Below are 21,837 nucleotides of genomic sequence, written 5' to 3' on the forward strand. Positions count from 1 at the left end.
GCCATTTCTTGGTTTCCTGGGTGACGCTGTCTGATCCTAGGGATGGGGACTGTTTGGGAAACGTTGTTTTCCAAAAGTTGAGGACAGATTCTTAGTATCTTTGGGAGTTAGGTATATTTCTTTCAGTAGGAGTTTAGAAACTTATTCTGTGCCCGGTAATATTCAGAATATTGGGGGGATGGGGAGCAAACACCAGACCAAGCCCTGAGCTCCTGAAGCTCTCACCGAGTGGGAGAGACAGACAATAAACAACAAACATACACCAGGTATGAAAAACAAAAAAGCATTCTAAAGATAAGGAAACTGAGTAAGGAGGGAAAGAACAGGACAGGTGGTGGTCCGGGAGGTCTTCTCGCGGAAGGGCCGTTTGAGTTGAGATGAAGGGAGGGACACCTGTGGTTATGAGAAAGGCCTTCCAGGCCGAGAAGACAGCTCGTACTTCAGGTGGTCTGTGTTCATTTTATTTTAACTTGAGCACCTGCCAAGAATCATTCAGTGTGCACAAGTAATGTTAAATGACCCGGAGGAGGTAAATATATATCACAGTGTCTAGTGTATTGAAGAAGTGAAGTCGCTCAGTTGTATCCGACTCTTTGCAACCCCATGGACGGCATGGTCTACCAGGCTCCTCCGTTCATGGGATTTTCCAGTCAAGAGTACTGGAGTGGGTTGCCATTTCCTTCTCAAGGGGATCTTCCCAACCCAGGGATTGAACCTGGGTCTCCTGCGTTGTAGACAGACGCTTTACCGTCTGAGCCACCAGGGAAGTCTGTCTAGTACATTACTGGTGTTCAAAAAGAAAAAAAAAAAAAAAAGTGAGTTTCCTCTCCATTTGCAATGCAAGGAAGTGACTATAGATGAATTTTCACACCAGAGGGCGGCTACCATCTAGGCAAGTCACTGGGAAACATCTTCCCTTCCCTCCCCCCACCTCCTGCCTTGATTTTTTTTTTTTTTTCCCTTCCACCACTCTCCTCTTGACCTCTCCAATCCCCTCCGTTCCTTTCTCAATGCCCCTCTTCCCCTCCCCGTCTCCTCTCTGTCTTCTGAAATACAACTGCCCAAATTCAGGGTTCAGAATGAATGACGTATAACCTCAGAGGTCATGGGGAACGAGTGATTGCTCTCTGTGATGGCGTCACTCCACAACCTCTTACTATGCCACACTGCGCGCGCACACACAGTGAGAGCCATCCCAATTAGGTATTGCAGTGGGGTGAAAATAGAAAAGGGTACGTTTTCTGGGCAACTGGGACTTTTGGAGCACTTGGCAGTTTAGAGAACCATTTTGCCATGGTGGTGTTTGTGCTCACTAATGATCTACAGAAAGCGTCATGGTAAGGATGCCTTTTCAGATGTAGGTATAACGCTGTAATCTGCATCATTCCATAATTATCCCCAAAGCTGTCCCTGTAAAATTGAAGTCCTGATATTGTTATCCTGTCAGTTTCTTAAAAATCCTGAAAATCATACTCATGAATGAATCTCTTCTCTTACACACAAAGTAACTCATCTACTTTCTCCACCTGCTAATAATAATGGTGATGAAGTATCTACTAAACAGCTGTTAAATATGTCATGTCTAACACAGTTATCCGTAGAGCCAAGTTCTCTGAACAGATCAAAGAGGCTGAGACTTAGAGACATCGAGAGCCCCGCAGTATAAACAGGAAGCTTGGATGGGCCCTGGGTCTGACTGCCTGCAAAGTCAGTCCTATGCTCACTCTCCCTGTCAGTTAGCTCTCAAAACATCCACCATTCTCCTTGAGACTTTACCATCATTGTCTAGTCCTCCTGTTCCTTCCTCCTCAAGTCCTGTGGAATCCTTCTTAGAAGATTCTTTATACTCTGTCCATTTGCTTGCAGCCCTGCTCCTTTCTCCTCACAAAGCCTTTATCCTTTCATATCTAGACTATTGTATTTTGCTGCCTGTCTTTCAACCTCCAATCATTTGCCACACCGGCCAATTTTGTGCGCTGTTGTCTGATCTGCCACCTTAAGTACCACTTTACCACTTTGCTACCATCTTACCATTGTTCGGGGCTCTCCGCTGTTCTCAGGGTAATAATCGGCAGGTTCTGAATGCTGGCTGCACAGTACTGCATAACAACTCCACCTTATTTTTCTCGCTTTGTTCCATGAAAACATTTTTATTGGCTTAGAAAAGAATATCTCTTGTGTGCATATTTAAAAATCAGAGACATCTTGAATTATCAAAGTAAATTTTGCAGAACACTGAAACATGCTAAAAATAGACTGGGGGAGGTTAAAAGGAAAGCAACATCTGATTGATGGCTAAATTACACAGTGCTATCACTTCCGTCTTTGTCCATTTTCTTATTGGTACTTTTAGTTTTCTTGTGCACATCTTTTAATCATTTGTCTGCCATCTATAACTGGAAGTACTTCCTTGGTTTATATTAACATTTGAACTTGCTTATTATTCCACCTTATTGTATCCAAGCTTATTTCAGCCATGTGACAGTTCATGACATCCCTGGAATATGCCAGATGCATTCTTCCCTTGATAACCTTGCTCACACTGCTTGCCCCACTCAAAGGGCAGCCTCCTCTTTTATAGTCTCTAAAAGATCCAGATCAATTTCTGTCTCATTCATGAAATGCATCCTCCTTTTTCTAGCCATATTGATCTCTTCCTTCTTGAACGGTTTCTCTAAACTTCAAAGGTCTGTAAAATGGTCCTATTTTAAATACACCTTCAATAGAAACTGCTCATCTTACATCAGATGCCCCTTATTGCAGATAAATTACTTTCTTTATTGATTCATGTTATTCAGCTTCAGCTCACAGAAACACAACTGACATTGTCTTAGCCAATTAGAGCTTGATGGTCTTAAGTAACAGAACATCCAGAAGTGTGAAGTCCAGGGTGGTACAGCTGCTCACTTATGCCATCTGGGACCCATGCACTTTCTGGTTCAATATCTTCTGTATATTGGTTTATTGCCCTTAATCATAGTATAGGTACTGTACCTTCAGGCAGGAGGACTGGAACAGCAGAAAGCCAGGTATACCTCATTGGTCAGCAAGGTTAAGATTATGTGACATGCCATCTCTAGCTGCAAGGGAAGCTGTAAAATTGAGTTTGGGGCTTCAAAGTTCCTAGGGGAGGCAAGACTGAAAAAATGTGGTCAACATTGGTCTTAAGTCAACTAGCCTGTAGTATCAGACCCAACAAAGCTAAATGCATAATTTATCACTTTCAAATGCTTCTCTTTTAATGGGAGAACATTGAGCTAAAAAAAAAAAGGGAACAGTTAGATTAGCTTGTTATCGAATACATGGCCTGGTGGTCATATGGCCTTACATTACTTATCTTTCTATAATGGGTTTCCTCATCTGAACAACTGGATTGACAGCAACACTTGCTTCTTTGCGATATTGCGATGACTAAAAGAGGTGAAGCCCATGGCCTGTTTTGTGTCATATGGCAAGTGCTGAGTAAATGCCTGAGTCTTTTGTCTCTTCCAGTTTGAGGCCCTGGCTGTGTAGTGAAGAGTCCCAGGGACAATAAATAAAATCAAGAATGGAATCAAGGAAGAGAGGGTCTCCTACCAGCTAGTCCCCATAAACTTTCCTCAGTAGGGAAAAATATTGGCCCAGTAACAGACCTCCGCAAGTGTTTGAGATTCGTGTATCTTATAATTCAGATAAGAAAGGAAACCTCTGGATTTTTGTAAGGGTGTTGACCTGTGAATACTGAGGTATGTGACAATAACTCACATGTCTCAGGTGTTTAATGAGGATCAACAGTTTGTGGGCCCATCAGGTATACAGTCCCATCACCTAAAATCACACACAGGAACCCTGCTTCTGAGAAGTGACACTTGGTGGGAGGAAAGGGCAGAGTGATATCCAGTTAGCAAGATTTGTGAAGGCGGTGCATGTGCAAAAATCACACGTGATCCCAGAAAAAAACGTGTGCTTATGTGTGTACCATGTATATATGTATGTATATGTATGTATGTATATATGTATGTATATATATGGCAGAGCATGTTCTTACCCCCCTTTGCTTCCCCTCCCCACAAAAAGCAGGAGGAAATTCACCATGTAATTTATTGAAGTTCTAAGGGAAAAACAAACAAAAAAAAACTTAATAAAACTTTATAGTATAACAACCTGTATGTATGCATTTTAAATTATTTATCATATCTATCTCAAATATGTTGAAAATCCATAGAATTTTTTTTTTTTTTTTTGATGAAAGGAAAAGCTGAACCTGCCAGATGTTGTGGGGGGGGGGGGCATGGTAACCAACTGATTGAATCAGAATTCTCCTGTGGGGCTGTGGACTCTCTTGGTCAATGTCACAGGATGAAATAGTCTCAGATTCACCCAGCAGTGAGTTATTCCATCTGGTTGTGGCAATTAGGAGCTGAAGATGACGGGAAGTTAAATGACTGTCTTTATGAAACAAAGCAAAACAGAAAAGGGAACAGCTGGAGGACTGGATGGCTCGGGGATGCAGAATTGGATCAAGAATAAAGAATCTGTTCCCTCCAGTCGCTGGTTATAATGCTAGTGCAGGTTAATACGAATTGAAAGTTATTGCTGTGTGATAGCGGTTAGCTGTCACTTGCCTGAAATATGGCCATGGCACATATAGCAGAGTCTGTATCTAGGTTTCTAGGATATCATGTCCTCTTCAGTTAAGGGTCAAGTCATGAGCTTAGCTATGTAGCGAGGAAGTCAAGCGTGAGAATCTCAGGGTTGTAGAACTTAAAACTCTGGAAAGGACATTGCTGCTGTGCCGAGTCTCTGGTCTCCCTGACGTTGTGTGTGCTATTTCTTTGCATGTGTTGTATTTATTCTAAGGAATAGAAAGCAAAACTTTTATCATATCCAAAAGAAGATGCAGATCCACCAGCTCTCCACCTTTCCCCTTCCAGATACTAAGAAATTGATTTAGAGTTTTGGAGTTGGGTAGAACTGAGCTTAAGATTTTGCCTTACCACTTAAAAGCTGTGTGACCTTGGGCAGGTCACTTCTGTAAGAGTTATTTTCTAATTTATATCATGGGGACAATAATTATGATCTATATCATAGAATTGTTATGAAGAACATTTGAGATCATGTGTGTAAAATTTTTACCATAACGTATATTGCATTAAATGTTAGCTATTGTTAGTATTATTACTATTATCATCATCAAAAATAATGAGCCCCAGGAATGCTCAGATTTATTCAAGATTAATGGCAGAAACAGGACCAGAATTCTGATGTCTAATTCACTACTTTGGCCATTGGAAAACACAATGACCTCGTCTCTCTTCCTGTTCATTACTCCTTTCATGTTTTGGCAGGGTTAGGCCTGTAGAATAAGATGCTGAAATCAAATGATTAGTTCCCCCATTGCATGGCCAAATGGTCTATTTCATTTGAGAGCTTTCGTTTGATGTTGCTTAAACATCTTACCTAAATCGGAGTCTGAAAAGGGAAATCACAAAGAGCAAGGAGGTCATCTTGTGGCTTTTAGCATCCTCCACCCACCCCACCCAAGAGCGAACCGTGAGCAAGGTTAGAAGTCTGACTCTTCATTAGCGAGGGGAAGTCTCTTTAAGCAGCTCCTCTGTTGAACAGATAGAGTGGATCTAACAAAAGGGATGACAGATTAGGGACTGTCTGCTGGCTAATGTACTGTTTACTGCAGTATAAATGACTGGTGTTTGGGAAATGACGGATGAGGGGGAGCACACGTGTGGACGTACATGATTTCCAGGTTTCTGCAGTGGAAGAGAGTCATGGTTGACTGAGGGCTTGACTGGCAGCAGGGAGTCATTGGTGGGAGTTTCAGGAGGATGCAAAGTGCATGGAGAAGACTTTTCAATTAGCCCATTGATCCACAGCTTTTGTGTCGTAGATGAAAGGAACCGTAAAGGAGTTCAGTTCTCTCCATCTTTTCTCACTGCCTCATCCACTCAAACATAACTCTGGGTCCTGTCCAGGTGCAGCCATCTCCCCAGAGAGACAGCATGAGGAGGGGTGAGCATGGAGCGATGCTCAGCCAGCTGGGAGGTCCCTAAGGGAAGATGGCATAGGAATAAAGAAGAATACATGTGGTTGAAAGAAGGCAAAAGAGCAGGTGAGCAGGGAAGCAAGCAAGAAAGTGGAAGAAGGAAGGACGCAGGGGAAAAGAGAAGAAGGGATGGAGGATCTAGCACATCAATTAATCTATAGCTGATATATTTGAGTTGAGTGAACTTGTGATGGTCTAACTTGTCCCAGGAGATCACAAGAAGCCTGCAGTTAATCTGTAGCTATTATACACATCTAGCATCCATTTTCTTACTTTCAATAATAATAATGATAATATAAGCAGGCTGTCAGACATTATTCGCAAACATGTCACCTTTATAACTTGTCTTTGCCATTTGCTTTGTCAGAGGTTTTATGTTTATGCATTCGTTCACTTGCTAAAAAATATTGATGGAACATCCGTGTTGTGCCAGTTCTAGGTACATGGCGTGCATAAGTAGACAAAAATATCTGCCCTTGTGGAACTTCATGTAAGTAGGAAAGAACAAACTGTTTTTGTGATATTGTATCAGATAATATAAACTCATGAGAGTTGATGTGAAGGTAACTGAATCATGGTACAGGGTTAGAGAGTGATAGGATAGGAGGAAGCATATACGCTATTTTAGATAAGATGCTTAAGCAGGCATCTTTTAGAAGGTGGCTTTGAGCAAAGGGCAAAATAAAAGAAATGATCAGCCTGTGTAGATATCTAAGGAGGAACATTCAGTCTGAAGCAAGGTGCCCGTGCAAAGGCCCTGAGGTAAGAATGATGTGTTAGCGGGATGTTAAGGAGATCAGTGTGTCTGGAGAGAAGGAAGCAAACGGGAAGATAGGAGGTGAAGATAGAGTGCGTAGGAGCTGGGTGACACAGAACCTTTCAGGAAAGTAAGTTATTAGAGTGTTTCAAAAAAGGCAGTACATTAATGTAGTATTTATCTTAAAGTATGGTTCTGGCTGCTGTGTAGCAAACAGTTGGTGGGGTGGGTAAAGTTGGGAGACAAATTTGAAAGCTAATAGAATAGCCAGGGTTGAAATGCTATTGACTTGGACTAAGATGGTTTTCTTGGATTTGGGATATATTTTGAAAGAAGATCTGCTAGAACCTGACTATAGATCAGATGTGAGTGGTGAGAAAAATGGAGTTTATGTGCCCTGATATTTTAAAAATGTTGTCTTTTAAGTTCCATGCTTGGTCATTGTTATTTCATGACTTGTCTTGTTAGGGTTTGAGGCAGCCATGCTAAATTATAAATTGTAATTTCCCAGATAGCACAAAATGGCCCTTTTGTGGACCAAATTCAGTCTACAGAAATGCTGTTTTGGCTCACAACATTTTAAACCTTTTGTACATGGATTTGAGCAAGCTCTGGGAGATAGTGGAGAACAGAGAAGCCTGGGGTGCTGTACTCTGTGGGGTCACAGAGTCGGATGTGATGGAGTGGCTGAACAACAGTAACAACAACGGATTTTAAATCTTTGAGCCAGCGCTGAAAAACCCAGATGTCTGAATTCTTCGGAGAAATCGTAAGATTTGGAGTCAGGATAAGTATTCCCATGAAGGGTATCTTTTGCTGGAACTGAATAACACTTGCTGTCTTTAAAGCGAGCAGTTCTTCAATTCTTCAGTTCTGTTTCTTCCTGAGCTTGTTCCCCACCTCGGTGACATGAATGGCCCTGAAGGTTTCCATTGCCTGCTTGCTCCTCCTGCCCCCTCTACACGGTCCATTTTAGAAAGAGACATGGATGAGATCATTGTTAAGTGTAGTTCCGTTTGAGTTAAAGGGACAGGGATCTCAGGATTATTGTAACTGACCTATAAATCCATATATAATCTGCATATTGCCTATACATCATATTAATAATAAATAAATGTGTGTGATTATATATTATTGGAAAACTAAAGTAATTGCAAATTATATGAGTAAAATACATATTTGAGTCTCACTCAATGTTAGTAGTCTGTATTGTCTCAACTGAAGACTCTTGAGAGTCCTGTGGACTGCAAGGAGATCAAATCAGTCAATCCTGAAGGAAATCAGCTCTGAATATTGATTGAGAGGAGTGATGCTGAAGGTGAAGCTCTGATACTTTGGCCACCTGATGCAAAGAGCCAGCTCATTGGAAAAGATTCTGATTCTGGGAAAGATGGAGGGCAGGAGGAGAAGGGGGTGACAGAGGATGAGATGGTTGGATGGCATCACCAACTCAGTAGACATGAGTTTGAGTAAACTCTGAGAGATGGTGAAGGACAGTGAAGCCTGGTGTGCTGCAGTCCATGAGGTCACAAAGAGTTAGACATGATTTAACAACTGAACTAAAGCAAGAAAAAATGCTGAAAGTATGATTGCTTTCAAACAGTGGTGTCCTTTCTGTTTTAAAGCTTAAAAGGAGCCCTTGAACTCAGAAAGTGAAAGTATCAGCCGCTCGGTCATGCCCTCCTCTTTGCGACCCACGGACTGCAGACCGCCAGGCTCCTCTGTCCAAACTCAGAACGGTTGGGAACGATTGTTCTAGTCTGGCCTTCCACTTCACCGATGACAAAAGAAAATCCAAACAGGGATAGTGTTGTGAATCATTCTTTGTTTGGTGGAGGACTGTGTTGTACACTGTAGAATATTTGGCCATTTCTTGGCCTCTACCCACTAGATGCCTCTAGTTAACCTCGCTGCTCCCCAAACACACACTAGTTGTCACAATAAAAGATATCTCTTGACATTGCCAAGTGTCCCCTACAGAGGGGCAGAGACATCCTTAGTCAAAAATGACTTCCTTAAGACAGAAGCTCCCATTTTACACATTGATTTAGTCCCAGGGAAAGACCTTGAACACGCTGGAGCCTGGAACCCTGCTGACCCAAGAACTGTGCCTGGGTATCTTCTTCCCACCTGCAAGCGGATAATCTATTCCACAGTCTCGTCCTAATCCAATGCTTTATAAGAATCTGGCAGATTTTCTTTTTTTTAACTTTCAAAGGATGCTTACTGATGTCTGGTACCTCAACTGCAGAAATAAGGGGCTTTTTGTCTATACCTCTATTTACCTCTGTTATTTTTAACCTTCCATTGTAGAGTTTCTCACTTTTTACTTTTCATTTCCATTTGTATTGCTTCTTGTGTCTCTCTGTATGGCTTCTTGATTCCTTTTTGGCGTGGAGCCTTTTTCTGCTTGTATTGATATCTGTCTTTCTACCCAGATCTCTATTTCATTTTAGGGCTTAGCCGTTATCTATATCATTCTTTTAATGACTGTGTTTCTGGATTCTTCCTTGAGTTTTTTTCAGTGACTGCTTGTCTCTTTCTCTCTCTTTGTATCTCTCCAACTATTTCTCATGACCCTCTCACACTTAAGGAGGATGTTGGTATGTTTACATGATATTTCCACTTGTGATAGTCTTCTTTTTTTTTTAATCATCCTCTCTTTCATTTCTGCCTTTCTTTGGAAATGATCCATCTGTGCCAAGCTTGTATCAAGGTCTCTTCCTCTGAGTAGGAAGTTCTTTAGGCATGTTCTAGAAACCTTATGCTTCTATTGAACGATAAGCCTCAGGGAATGGATATGGAATGGATTTTTCAGTTAAGTGCTCAGAAGCAACTCTTTGTTTTATTTTATAGAATTGAATTTTTGTAAGTTATACATTTAGAATATTAAATCCAGCAAAGTTTAAATATTTAACCTTTCATAAAAATCATTTTAAATGATATGACCTCATAAGCAATTATCTTAGAAAACTAATAGGTAATTCATTCTTGAGATTAACTCTTTATAATGCTAGGTGAAATGAAATCAATGATTTGTAGAGATGTGGAAGTTGCTTTAGGCAAAGTTTGGGAATAAGAAGTTTTAAGAATAGGATTTGGCTATTTGCAAAGTACCACCTTTTTGCTTGGTTCCTAAGGAATGTCCAAACCAAGTATGAGGGTCCCTTGGGGTTCACAAAGACAGTGAAAACTATTCAGTTTTCTCATTTTTGTGAGAAAATGAGAATCGTAATAAACTTGCAAAACAGATTGGAATCCATCTGGTGTAGCCAAATTAATCCTCCTTTAATGATTGTTTATACTGTGTATCCAAAATCAAAGCCAGTATCAAGAGTTAATCAATTAAAATGTGTAATCATTTGGTTCACCAAAACAAGAGGAAATTGTAAACTCAGGAAAAATTTATTTTATAGTAGAAACATGTTAAAAACATGCAGCTTAATTGGACCATATGTAAATGAATCAAGTTATATCTCCAAGTACTTTTATCCTTCTTGTTGTTTGTTTGTTTAATTGTGGTCCAAGGAAAAGTAATGGCTGCTGAGAATAGAATGGCAGAACTGTGTGAAGAGGGTTGTTAAGGTTTCTGAAACATTAAACAATCCTCCACCCTCAACCTGCCGAGAAAGCCAGGGTAGACATTTGGATTTGACGAGGCAACAGAAACTTAACAAGGGAAGGAGACATTTCTTTTCTTTTTAGTTTAGGGAACATTTCTTCAGTACACTGTCTGGACCTTAGTAAATTCAGTGATAAAATAGTACATCATTAAAAAGTCTACTATAGGCTATTAATAGTTGGAAGGTGTTTGATATTTTACTTGGACCATTTGTTTTCTCTGAGAAATCACACAAATATCCAAGATCTTGAAGTTTCCTAAAATTCCTAGTACATAAGTTTAGTTCAATCCAATGCTTTGCTTCCAGAAATTATTGAGTAGTTATTTCCATGGTCGTGGTGCTGGGGTTGAGGAGGAGGGATCACCCTGACAGGGCTCTCAGCTAATTCTTGTCAAACATCACTGCCTTGGCGAATATTTCCACCATAAACCAAAGTGGCCAAAAATATGTGAGTGTGTGAGACCATGCTGTAACCTGAGGATGCCCAAGAGAGGAAGGCGACGTCTGCCAGTCTCTCTGTCAGTTCCACTTGATATTTCTTGCATCTGTCTACACGGTCGCCAGGGCTGGGTAGCACCATGACTGGTTTCCATGCCTTCACTCTCCCTTCATTAAGTCCCTCCTCCATACCACAGCCAACTCTTCATGGTATTTGGTGAGCACTGCTAGCTCTGAAAACTAGTCAGTGGCTCCTGACTGCTCTCAGGATAAAATCTGTGGGCTGATGCGTGACATTGGAGGTTGTTGTCCTTCTTTTCTCATCTATCCATGTGCCCCTGGGCAAGTTCTTTTACCTCCCTAGGGCTCAGTTACTTCATCTGTGAAATGGGAATAATAATGTTACCCACTTTGCAGGATCACTGTTCATGAAAACTAGTTAGTGCCAGGGAAGTGATTGGCAGAGAAGGCAGTAACCTTCAGTGCATGCTAACTATTATTATTGTTGCCACATTTATAGACTCAGCCCCTCACAGTGCCCGTCTTTCCTTCTCTACCGGGTGGTTTTGAGTTCCTGGACCCTCTGCACGCTTTCCCTCTGTCTCCTTCACCCAGCTAACTCCTGCTTGACCTTCAGGACTCAGACTTTGGTCTCTGCTGGGAATTATTTTGGCTACTTTCCTGCCTTGCAGGATGGGCATCCTTCTTACATGCTGAGTATTTTTTTAGTCGCTCAGTTGTGTCTGACTCTTTGCAACCCTATGGACTGTAGCCTGTTAGGCTCCTCCATCTATGGGATTTTCCAGGCAAGAGTACTGGAGTGGGTTGCCATGTCCTTCTCCAGAGGATCTTCCCAACCCAGGGATTGAGTCTGGGTCTCCCACATTGTAGGCAGATGCTTTACTATCTGAGCCATGAGTTTACCCGAGTCATAATATATTGCACCTTGTATTTTTTTGTTCTTCTGCCCACAACACACACACCTTGATGGCAGAAACCCTGCATTGTTTGTCTTGCAGCTCTAGCCCCGACACAGTGCTTAGCTTGTGGGAGAGGCTCAGGAATGCCCTGCCTCCACTGAATGAGCAAACCTAGAGTGAGAACCCAGTAAAAGGATGAAGGTTAATTACCAAATATCTGAGTGTTCAAGGCATATGTGTTTAGGAGTAGGCAGGTGTCTCTGTGGAGCAGTGGTATCCTCCAGAGGCTCATAGGTAAGTTTGAAGAGATGAGTGCATGGTCATTGCAGGGAATTGGGGCTAGGTCTCCCCTGAAGAGTGGCACTATGGATTAGCACCGCTCTAATTGCAGAGTTGTCCGCTGTCACCCTGTTTGTTTAACCTACATGCTGAGCACAGCATGAGAAATGCGGGCTGGATGAGTTACAAGCTGGAATCAAGATATCAAGATAGGTGGGAGAAACATCAACAACCTCAGATATGCAGATGATACCACTCTAATGGCAGAAAGCGAAGAGGAACTAAAGAGCCTCTTGATGAGGGTAAAGAAGAATGGGTGAAAGAGCCAGCTTAAGACTAAATATTAAAGCAAAACAAAACAAAATCATGGTATCTGGCCTCATTGCTGTGTGGCAAATAGAAGAGGAAATGTGAAGTAGTGACAGATTTCCTCCTCTTGGGCTCCAAAATCACTGCAGATAGTGACTGCAGCTGTGAAATCAGACAAACCCAAACAGTGTGTTGAAAAGCAGAGACATTACTCTGCCAACAAAGGTCCGTGTAGTCAAGGCTGTGGTCTTCCCAGTGGTCACGTACGGTTGTGAGACTTGGACCATAAGGAAGGCAGAATGCCGAAGAATTGATGTCTTCGGACTATGGTGCTGAAGAACACTTCTGAAAGTCCCTTGGATAGCAAGGAGATCATACCAGTCAATCTTAAGGGTGATCAACCCTGAATATTCACTGGTAGGAGTGCTGTTGAAGCTGAAACTCTGATACTTTGGCCACGTGATGTGAAGAGCTGACTCATTTGACAAGACCCTAATGCTGGGAAAGATTGAAGGTGGGAGAAGAAAGGGACAACAGAGGATGAGATGGTTGGATGGCATCACCGACTCAACAGATATGAGTTTGAGTAAACTCCGGGAGTTGGTGATGGACAGGGAAGCCTGGCGTGCTACAGTCCATGGGGTTGCAAAGAGTCGGACATGACTGAGCGACTGAACTGACTGACTGACTGACTGATATGATATGCATGTTGAAAGTTATAAGGACTTAGATGTTTTATTCTGTGAGAAGAAAGACTATTGAGCACGCCACTCAACTGTCTGAGCTTAAACATAATCATCTATGAAATGGGAATGGCGCCATCTGCTCTTCCTCTGTAAGAGGGGTAGAGAGGAGTACGCAAGAAAGAGAAAATCAAATGTGAAATATAATAAGGTATTATGATGCATATATGCAAATTTGGTGAAATGGTAGTCTTGTTACATGTATTCTAATAACATTTTTGTAAATAGCCTAGTTTGGTTTGCTGTTTTGTAGGGTTTAGAAGTACATTTAAATCACTTAATTTCAGATTTATTAAACATTGAACTGGATTGTTAAAAGTAAGGGAAACTTCTGAGATTGCATAAAATAGGAATTTTATAAAGCATTCACTTTGATTCTGACAATAGTTAAATATTAAGAATCAATATGCTAAACTTTTAAGTGAGTCCACGTTATAAGCACATGCTTTGGAAAGCAAATAGGACATTCATTTATGAAGTTAGCTTTTTTCCTGATGCTCTGGGAGCAAGATTATAGTCATGTCATGTCTAAGAATCCTCCTCAGGTTTGCATAGCACATGAAAATAAATGCGGGAAATTCACAAAGCCTAACATCGTTTGTTAGCTGCTGTATACTTTTAAGAAAAACTCCTTTTCCTTCTATAAATGTAAACCTTTTAAAAAATGTTAACAAATTTAAGTTCAGTCTATCAAAAGTACATTGAAAAATGTTAGCAGACATAATACATTTGACAGAAAATGGGTAAAATCAAAGTTTTATTCATGTACAGTCATTATGAAGCTACTAAGATAAGTTATTTGAAGTGAGTACTGTCCTTTTAATAGGTCTTACTCTGTAGTCTTGTCTCATTTTTCATTTTCATGAGAATTTTGATGTATTCTTTTCATTACATAAAACATGCCATATTTGGCCTTTTCATGAAAATGGATCTGGTATTCTCCTTTGACAGTCATTCATGTGAAACGAACAGGTCCTATTTCTGTCCATCGCCTACATGTACATATTCATGGAAATCATAGATCTTTTTTAGTAAAATATACTTATACTTATAGAGCATCTTAACCCCAGAAATTTAAAGTGTTTCAGTCAGTAGCTATATCGTATCCTCTTTCTCTGTCAAGTGGCATATATGGTCAAGAGTTCTCAATTCCAAATCCAACTCAATCTAAGTTATGTGATTTCTATTTTCTGTATCAAGGAATAGGAGTACAGAAAATACGATCACCAGCCCAGGGGGCATTAACCCCATATTAATCTTGAAGACTCGCTATACTGTTTTCTCTCTCCAGTTACATGTATAAGTTTTGCTATTTTTAATTTCAAGTAACATTTGTACTTCTAGATTTTTTTGAGGAGGGAATAGAACTAATAATTTCTCTGCTATTTTATAAAGAAATATTAAATGTGTGTGCATGCTTATTTTTACTTTAATAGTGTAATTTTAGTATCTGGTCGCTATCCTTATTAGCCTGAAATTCTATCTTTCTGGGAGGGAAAATTTATCATCTGTGATATTGTTTATCTCAATATTATCATTTCTTCTTGAAATATGGAAAGTATTGCAAAGTTTTTTACATGATGTTCTTTTCCTGTTGAAGGACAGTTGCATTTTGCTCAGCACTGTAAGCTGCTTTTGGACAAGAAGGATATAATTGTAGAGTTAGTGATTTCAGAAATCAGTAAGTTGCTTATGTAGTATTCAACACGATACATCTGCCACCTCCAACTTATAACAAAACTCCAAATCACCAAATGGTGTTCCTTGTTTAAACTCTGGGAGTAATTGATTGTCTTAAATTTAATATGATCATGTTCTGATATCTTTTCTGAACCTAAGAAAAAAATCTCCCCAAGTAAAATGAGGACATGCCTGACATTTTACGATATTAGCAGGAGTGTAGATGAAGAAAGAAAGTGAGAAGATGTATTCTCCACTTATCCCTAGTTCTGTACCTTGGATAATAATCGATAAATACAGTGACAGAAGCAAAACAGCAGCAAAAATGGAAAAGTTACAGGATTGGATAGAAACCAGGACTCAAACTACTTTGTCACTGTCTTATTGTTGTTTTGAGTCCTGGTTTCTAAAGACTCAAAAAAGTTGAGTTTTTTTTTCTTTTTGTGATTATTTTATTTTCGGAAATTATTTTAACTGAAGGATAATTACTTTACAATATGGTGATGTCTTCTGTCATACATCAACATCAATCGGCCACAGGTATACATGTGTCCCCCCGAATCCTGAACCTCCTCCCTATCTTCCTCCTCACTCTATCCCTCTGTGTTGTCCCAGAGCACCGACTTTTGGGTACCCTGCTTTATGCTATTTCACATGTGGTAGATACTGTATATTTATATATACATGTGTATATATATATATACACATATATATGGAGTTTAGGAAGGTGGTACTGACAATTTTACCTCAGTTCAGTTCAGTTGCTCAGTTGTGTCCGACTCTTTGTGACCCCATGAACTGCAGCACGCCAAGCCTCCCTGTTCATCGCTAACTCCCAGAGCTTACTCAAACTCATGTCCATTGAGCCGGTGATTCCATCCAACCATCTCATCCTCTGTCATCCCTTTCTTCTGCCTTCAATCTTTCCTAGCATCAGGGTCTTTTCCAATGAGTCAGTTCTTCGCATCAGGTGGCCAAAGTATTGGAGCTTCAGCTACAGCGTCAGTCCTTCCAATGAATGTTCAGGACTGATCTCCTTTAGGATGGACTGGTTGGATCTGCTTGCAGTCCAAGGGACCCTCAAGAGTCTTCTCCAACACCACGGTGCAAAGGCATCAGTTCTTCGGTGCTCAGCTCTCTTTATAGTCCTGTTCTATGTGCAGAGCAGTAATGGAGACACAGATGTAAAGAACAGACTTTTGGACTCAGTGGGTGAAGGCGTGGGTGGGGTGATTTGAGAGAATAGCATTGAAACATGTACATTACCATATGTGAAATAGATGACCAGTGCAAGTTCAATACATGATTTTGTTTTGTTATTTTAAATAAAGTTACAGCAAGGTGCAGCTGAGCACATATAAACTGGCAGCAGATTGTGGTTTATGATAATGATGGTCCCAAAGGGACGAAGTTTTCTTGGTGACATTGAAGTAAACTTCACTACTCAAGATATATGCTAAGAAGGGTTGATGTTGAGCTATATGGAGAAGACACAGTGGCTTGCAAATTTTATGGTGTTGTTGACTATCAAAATGAGTGGAAGGGAAGAGGGGGCCAAGTAGAATTACTTGGGTTAATTTTAATATACATTGTGAATGACAAAATTTCTATTTGTTTTAGAGGGATAAAGACATATAAAAGTACCTCGAACGATTACTGGCAACTATTTTTATCCATTTTTCTGACTTTCAGTACCTTTGATTTACTTTAAATTTTAAATTTCTTATTAGCTGATATCACAGTGGTTGTTATTTACTTGGGTTGCAAATAACATTTTTTTCTTTTTAGATGAGGAAAGAGGAAGGGAGTGATATAGCTTCCTCATCCAGAAATAGACATAGCTTGTGGTATAAAATCCTGTTCCCAAGAGATTCCATGAACTCTTGGGTTAGTTGCAGCTAAAGAGTGGGGCTTTGGGGGCTTGGGAGATCTCCCAGTCTGAATGCTTTGTTTTTAGCTAAATCCATGATAAAAAGCATATGTGCATACGTGTGCATGCAGACACAAATGCACACGGCAGGAAGCTCTCACAGTTACAGGAGGACCTGTAATATTTCAGCTGTTTACAGAGCACTGAAGCTGCCGGCTCCCCAAGTTCCTTAGGCAAATCTTCGTCGCTGTGGTCTCTGTTAGCCACACCTTCTCTCGGTACCACTTCCTACCTTCTTAATTCTATGCTGCTCACACCAGTTAGAACACAAACTACAGTGCAGGGTTTCCGGTCATTTTAGAATTGGGGTGAAACAAGGGGGAGCATTGCTCTCTGAGGGTGCTTTAATTCCAGAGGGGAAAGAGGTGAGTGGCCTCTACCTTGGTACAGAGCAGTGTCCGGGCGGTCTCCTTTCTCCCTTGTCTTCTGCGGCTTGCTTCTCCCTGGTGCCACATCGAGGGGAGATTCACTCCCAAAAGAGTCTGTCATTTTCAGTTGACTTTCTCAGAGCTCAGCTGAGAGCCACAGCCAAGGCCAGTGGGCGTAAATTCAGTCCTCCTGAAGGGAGGTGAAGGGCTGCGGGATTTATGACTTATTTGAGTTCCCATACATCACCCTCCGTGTCACTCGCTTATGATGGCCCTGCCAAAAGATAAAGAAGTGTAGGACGCTGGGTACGGGCTGTGGTGACAGGCCAGGGACAAATGTCTCTGTTGGGTAAATTGATTTGAATGGCTCCAGTGAAATATCAGGTTAGACTGAAAATATGATTGGGTTTAATGATCCTGCTGACTTCGTAGACTGTCGGGACTCCAAATCCTGGACAAGTTAATTAAGGCGCTTTATGAAGGGGGTGTGTATGTGTATTTATACATCCATATGATTATTAATGTCAGTAAATACCACCTTGTAAAAATCTAGACCTGTTTTTCAGTCTTAATATATTGAATCTCTATTGAATACCGGAAACATTGCTTGCGATTTATAGAGTATTTATCTGGGAAAAACTGGTGAGAATATTATTTCTTTCTCCACACTGTGGAGTCAAGAAATAGAGACCTGCAGCCATAAAAATATGTAATGAAAAGACAGGGAACTGATAAACAGTTATACCCTGCTGGTACAATTTAGCAAGACTTACATTTAATAACACGGTGGCGAGAGGACTTCTGCTTTGTGTGAAAGTGCAGTTGAGTGAGGCCACTAAACTGAAGATGAATGGATTACTTGTTTAATTATGAAGAAAAATAGTGTTACTTTTTGTTTTGAGTGTGACTACTCAGTTAAAAAAAATAGATTTAGATTCTCTTTGTAGGTCCAACATTTCTTAGCAGATTTTTGGTTTACATTTCTGAGTTTCCTTCCATGCTTTTTTTTTTTTTTTTCTTTTTTTACTGTTCTTACCTCCAGGTAATTATCATTGATTGATTATGGTTTCATTTTATTTGGGGGCAAGAGTGGTTGGATTCATCTTCCAAAAGTGTTACAAAATCCCAGTTATTTCCTTCTGCTTTAAATTTTTTTCCTTTGTAGCAGGGAGCCCTGAAAGTGAAAGTGTTAATCAGTCCCTCAGTCATGTCTGACTCTCTGTGAGCCCACGGACAGAAGCCTGCCAGGCTCCTCTGTTCATGGAATTCTCCAGGCAAGAATCCTGGAGTGAGTAGCCATCCCCTCCTCCAGGGCATCTTCCTGACTCAGGGATGGGACCCGGGGCTCCTGCATTTCAGGCAGATTCTTTACTGTCTGAGTCACCGGGAAGCCCCAGCAGGGAGCCCTACTTACATCAAGATAATTCCAAGGAGAGGCTTCCTTGATTCCCGCTGGTCCGCAGAGCCGCAGGCAAAGGAGATCTCTGGCTGCACCATGTTCCCTTTCCTGATTCAATCTTGCTCTTGGGACACAGTTTCCATCTTTTTTTTGGCATGAAGTGAGATTTCTTCATTTCAGCAAGTGGCTGAGGACCCGGAGTATCAGCTCTAGTGGGTGTGAGGAGGGTAATAAATTGGGTGTAGGAAAGAATGAGACATATTGTCAAATGGGTTCTACTTTTAGAACTGGAAAAACAGAGTCAGCACTTGAGAGTGTCCTGCTCATTTGTCAATGCAGTGTAGAGTGACGACGCCAAACCCCGCTCGCCATTCTGAGCAGAGGCCCCGGCGTGCTTGCAAGCCTTTGAGCCATGTCGGTGGAAGATCGAGGTGCCTCTGTGTTAGAGTTGAGCCTTAGGTAACCCATGCCGGTATCCGCTTGCCTGTTCTTCAGTTTCAGCTGACTGCAGGCGACATGCCCACTGAGAAAAACCCATTTGCTTAAACCTCATTTTAGATAATTTCCCTTTATCTGCACTGTTGTTGTTTAGTTGCTAAGCCGTGTCCATCTCCTTGTGACCCCAGGAACTGAAGCACACCAGGCTTCTCTGTCCTTCACTGTCTTCCGGAGCTTGCTCAGACTCATGTCCATTGAGTCAGTGATGCCATCCAACCATCTCATCCTCTGCTGCCCCCTTCTTTTGTCTTCAATCTTTCCCAGCATCAGGGTCTTTTCTAAAGAATTGGGGCCAAAGTACTGGAGCTTCAGCTTCAGCATCAGTCCTTCCAATGAATATTCAGGGTTGATCTCCTTTAGGATGGACTGGTTTGTCTCCTTGCTGTGGAAGGGACTCTCAAGAATTAGCAGAACTCATAGCTGGTTTATGAGTCTCATTCTTCCTCAGTTTTCCAACTCAGGACTAGATAAAGGTCATTCCTATTCAGTGCATTTTTTACTGATTTCTTTCTTTATCTCCAGTTTGTTCATATGAGGACATTAAGAATCAGAGAGATTAAGAGATTTGTCCAAGGTCACGCAGCTTGTGAGGGACAAGACAGGTTTGGCTCCAGTGGTGCGTGAGTACAAAACGCGTCTTCTGCACCACACCGTTGCATCAGGCAGGAGATGCACATTGTCTGTCCAGCTCTCTTCCAAGCTCAGGTCTTGGCACTTTCACTCTGAAATCTCCGGGCATTTTGATCTGTTTTGCTAGTCCGGACTCACTCAGGTCCCTGCCCATAGTGCCTTTCCATGATCTTCTCATAGCCTTTTATTCTCCTTCTTCAGCCTCAAATCATATGTCACTCCCTAGGGGCGTCCTGTTCATCTCAAGTGGCCTTCCCAATTATTCTCTTTCTCCCTACCCTGATGATTTCGTTTACAGAAATGATCACCTTTTGTAATTATTTTTGCCTCTCTCACCTCTGCTCCCCAAGTAAGCTCCATGAGAGCAAGAATCCTGCCTAACTTAACTTAGCTTCTACTTTAGGGCCAGACACAGAGGAAGCCACAGCAATTATTTGATAAACCAGTGACCACCTGGGTGAGTTAGTGTTCCTGGAGAGACAGAAATATAAGCAAGCAGTTATAATCCCAGGGAAAGTGTGTTGAATGTTCTGACAAGGATTTGAGCAGGCTGCTGTGACTACCCACTACAGAGTGGGTGAGGAAGGGTGAATGGATAGTAGGGGGATATTAGGATGTTCTGGGAGGAATATATGAACTGAATCTGATGGATGAGTGGAGTTTCAGTATACAAAGCTTACAAAGATAGTGGGGAAAGCATTCTTGGAGCAGCCTAAACAAGCTCACACAGATAAAACTGTGTGGGCTAAATATTAATGTAACAGAAGACCTGAGTTTTGATCCAGACTTTTGCTCTTCATAGCTGTTAATTTTGGACCTTTTGTTTAGTGACCATTTTTTAGAGCCCTTGACATTTCAGGCACATGCCTGTCACCTTTTCTCTTTGAATCTCAGTTTTGTTTTTTTTGTTTGTTTTTTGCTTGCCAAGTGGGGATCATAATCTATGGTTCAGAATTTGTAATGAAACAAAAGAATCTCATTTCTAGCTGGTACTTTCATCCATGGAGATTCTCACTGAGTACAGGTGACCAGCTACATTTAGAAAAGTGTTATTTCAAGTCAAGGAGCAGCTCTATTATAATGCCATCATTAGAATGGATGATCACACTTGCAGAGAAGGGACTAGACTGTGACTCAATGATGCTTTTTCATAAAGCGCAGACCTGGCATTTGGGGAGCTAGGTTCTAATCCCATTATAACCTTGGGTTCTGGGGAACTCTAAAAATCAATTTATAGTGTTTCCATATTCTTGTCCTTAAAATGACTGTTTTTATAAAAATACCTTAATGCGAACAAGGGTTTTGATAAAAGAAAGTGAAGACCACTTCTCTCTAGAGCATTAGGCTTGCCCAGGAAGGTGCCATGTGAAGAATGATAATGAAGGTAATATGAAAAGATGAACAGCCTCTAAATCATGTTCACAAATACAGAGGTGCTAGCTCAAGTCTTAATTTCAATACAAAGATGCATACAAATTAAACAGTGATTCTGGGGTTGGCCAGGTCGCCTCATGTTCTGAGGTTTGTCACGGTGAATTGTGGTGTCACTTAGCAAGTGCATCCTTCAAAAGAAGCATGGAAAGCTGGTAAAGTTAGAAGAATGGGGAACAACTAGGAAAATGTTAAAAGGAAGCCTGGAGGTGAAAGCAGAAGAAAGAAGAGAACACAGAAGAAAAACTAAGTGGTGAAACAGATCAACTTCGCAAGAGGAAACCAGAGGGGGGGGGATCTTTGCCAAAGGGAAAAGAGCCTTCTCATTTTTTTCTAACAAAACCTTCTACTCCTCTTCACTGTGTGGCTGCCTCTGAAAAGCGAGCAGTTGTGTTGGGGGCCTGTCAGTCTTTCTCACAAGCAGACAATTCCCTGAATTTCATTCCACTGGATTCCCATTTTCTATAAGAACACTTGCAAACCTGGGAGGCTTGGCAGATTGATGGCTCGTTTTCCATGAGCTGCGCTTGGGACCTTACAGTCGTTGAAATTCCAGAGTCTTGTCCCACCACCTGTCACTTTTATTGGATGAACTTAATCCAAAGTTTTGCTATTGTCCCTGTATTAGAGATGAGACAAGTGAGACTAAGATTAAATAATTTACTCAGGGTCAAATAGGTCCTGAGTGGTAGAACTAGATTTAAATTTTACTCTGACTCCCAAATTCATACCATATTATCTAATTTTTAGAAAAGTGTGTACATATAATGTGTTAAAATATAACACTTATGT

The 21,837-nt window shown here is 41.1% G+C and overlaps 1 protein-coding gene and 1 non-coding gene across 4 annotated transcripts in view; one reads left to right on the forward strand and one right to left on the reverse strand.

Annotated features, from left to right (window-relative positions):
- Nucleotides 1-21,837, forward strand: part of NRXN3 (neurexin 3) — a 1,687,603-nt gene that overhangs the window by 831,947 nt on the left and 833,819 nt on the right. The window lies entirely within an intron of this gene.
- On the reverse strand, nt 695-766 carry TRNAC-ACA (transfer RNA cysteine (anticodon ACA)). Its single transcript has one exon. It is a non-coding gene; the product is annotated as a tRNA-Cys (tRNA).

Source organism: Muntiacus reevesi, chromosome 7, assembly GCF_963930625.1.
Source record: "Muntiacus reevesi chromosome 7, mMunRee1.1, whole genome shotgun sequence".
Classification (NCBI taxonomy): domain Eukaryota; kingdom Metazoa; phylum Chordata; class Mammalia; order Artiodactyla; family Cervidae; genus Muntiacus; species Muntiacus reevesi.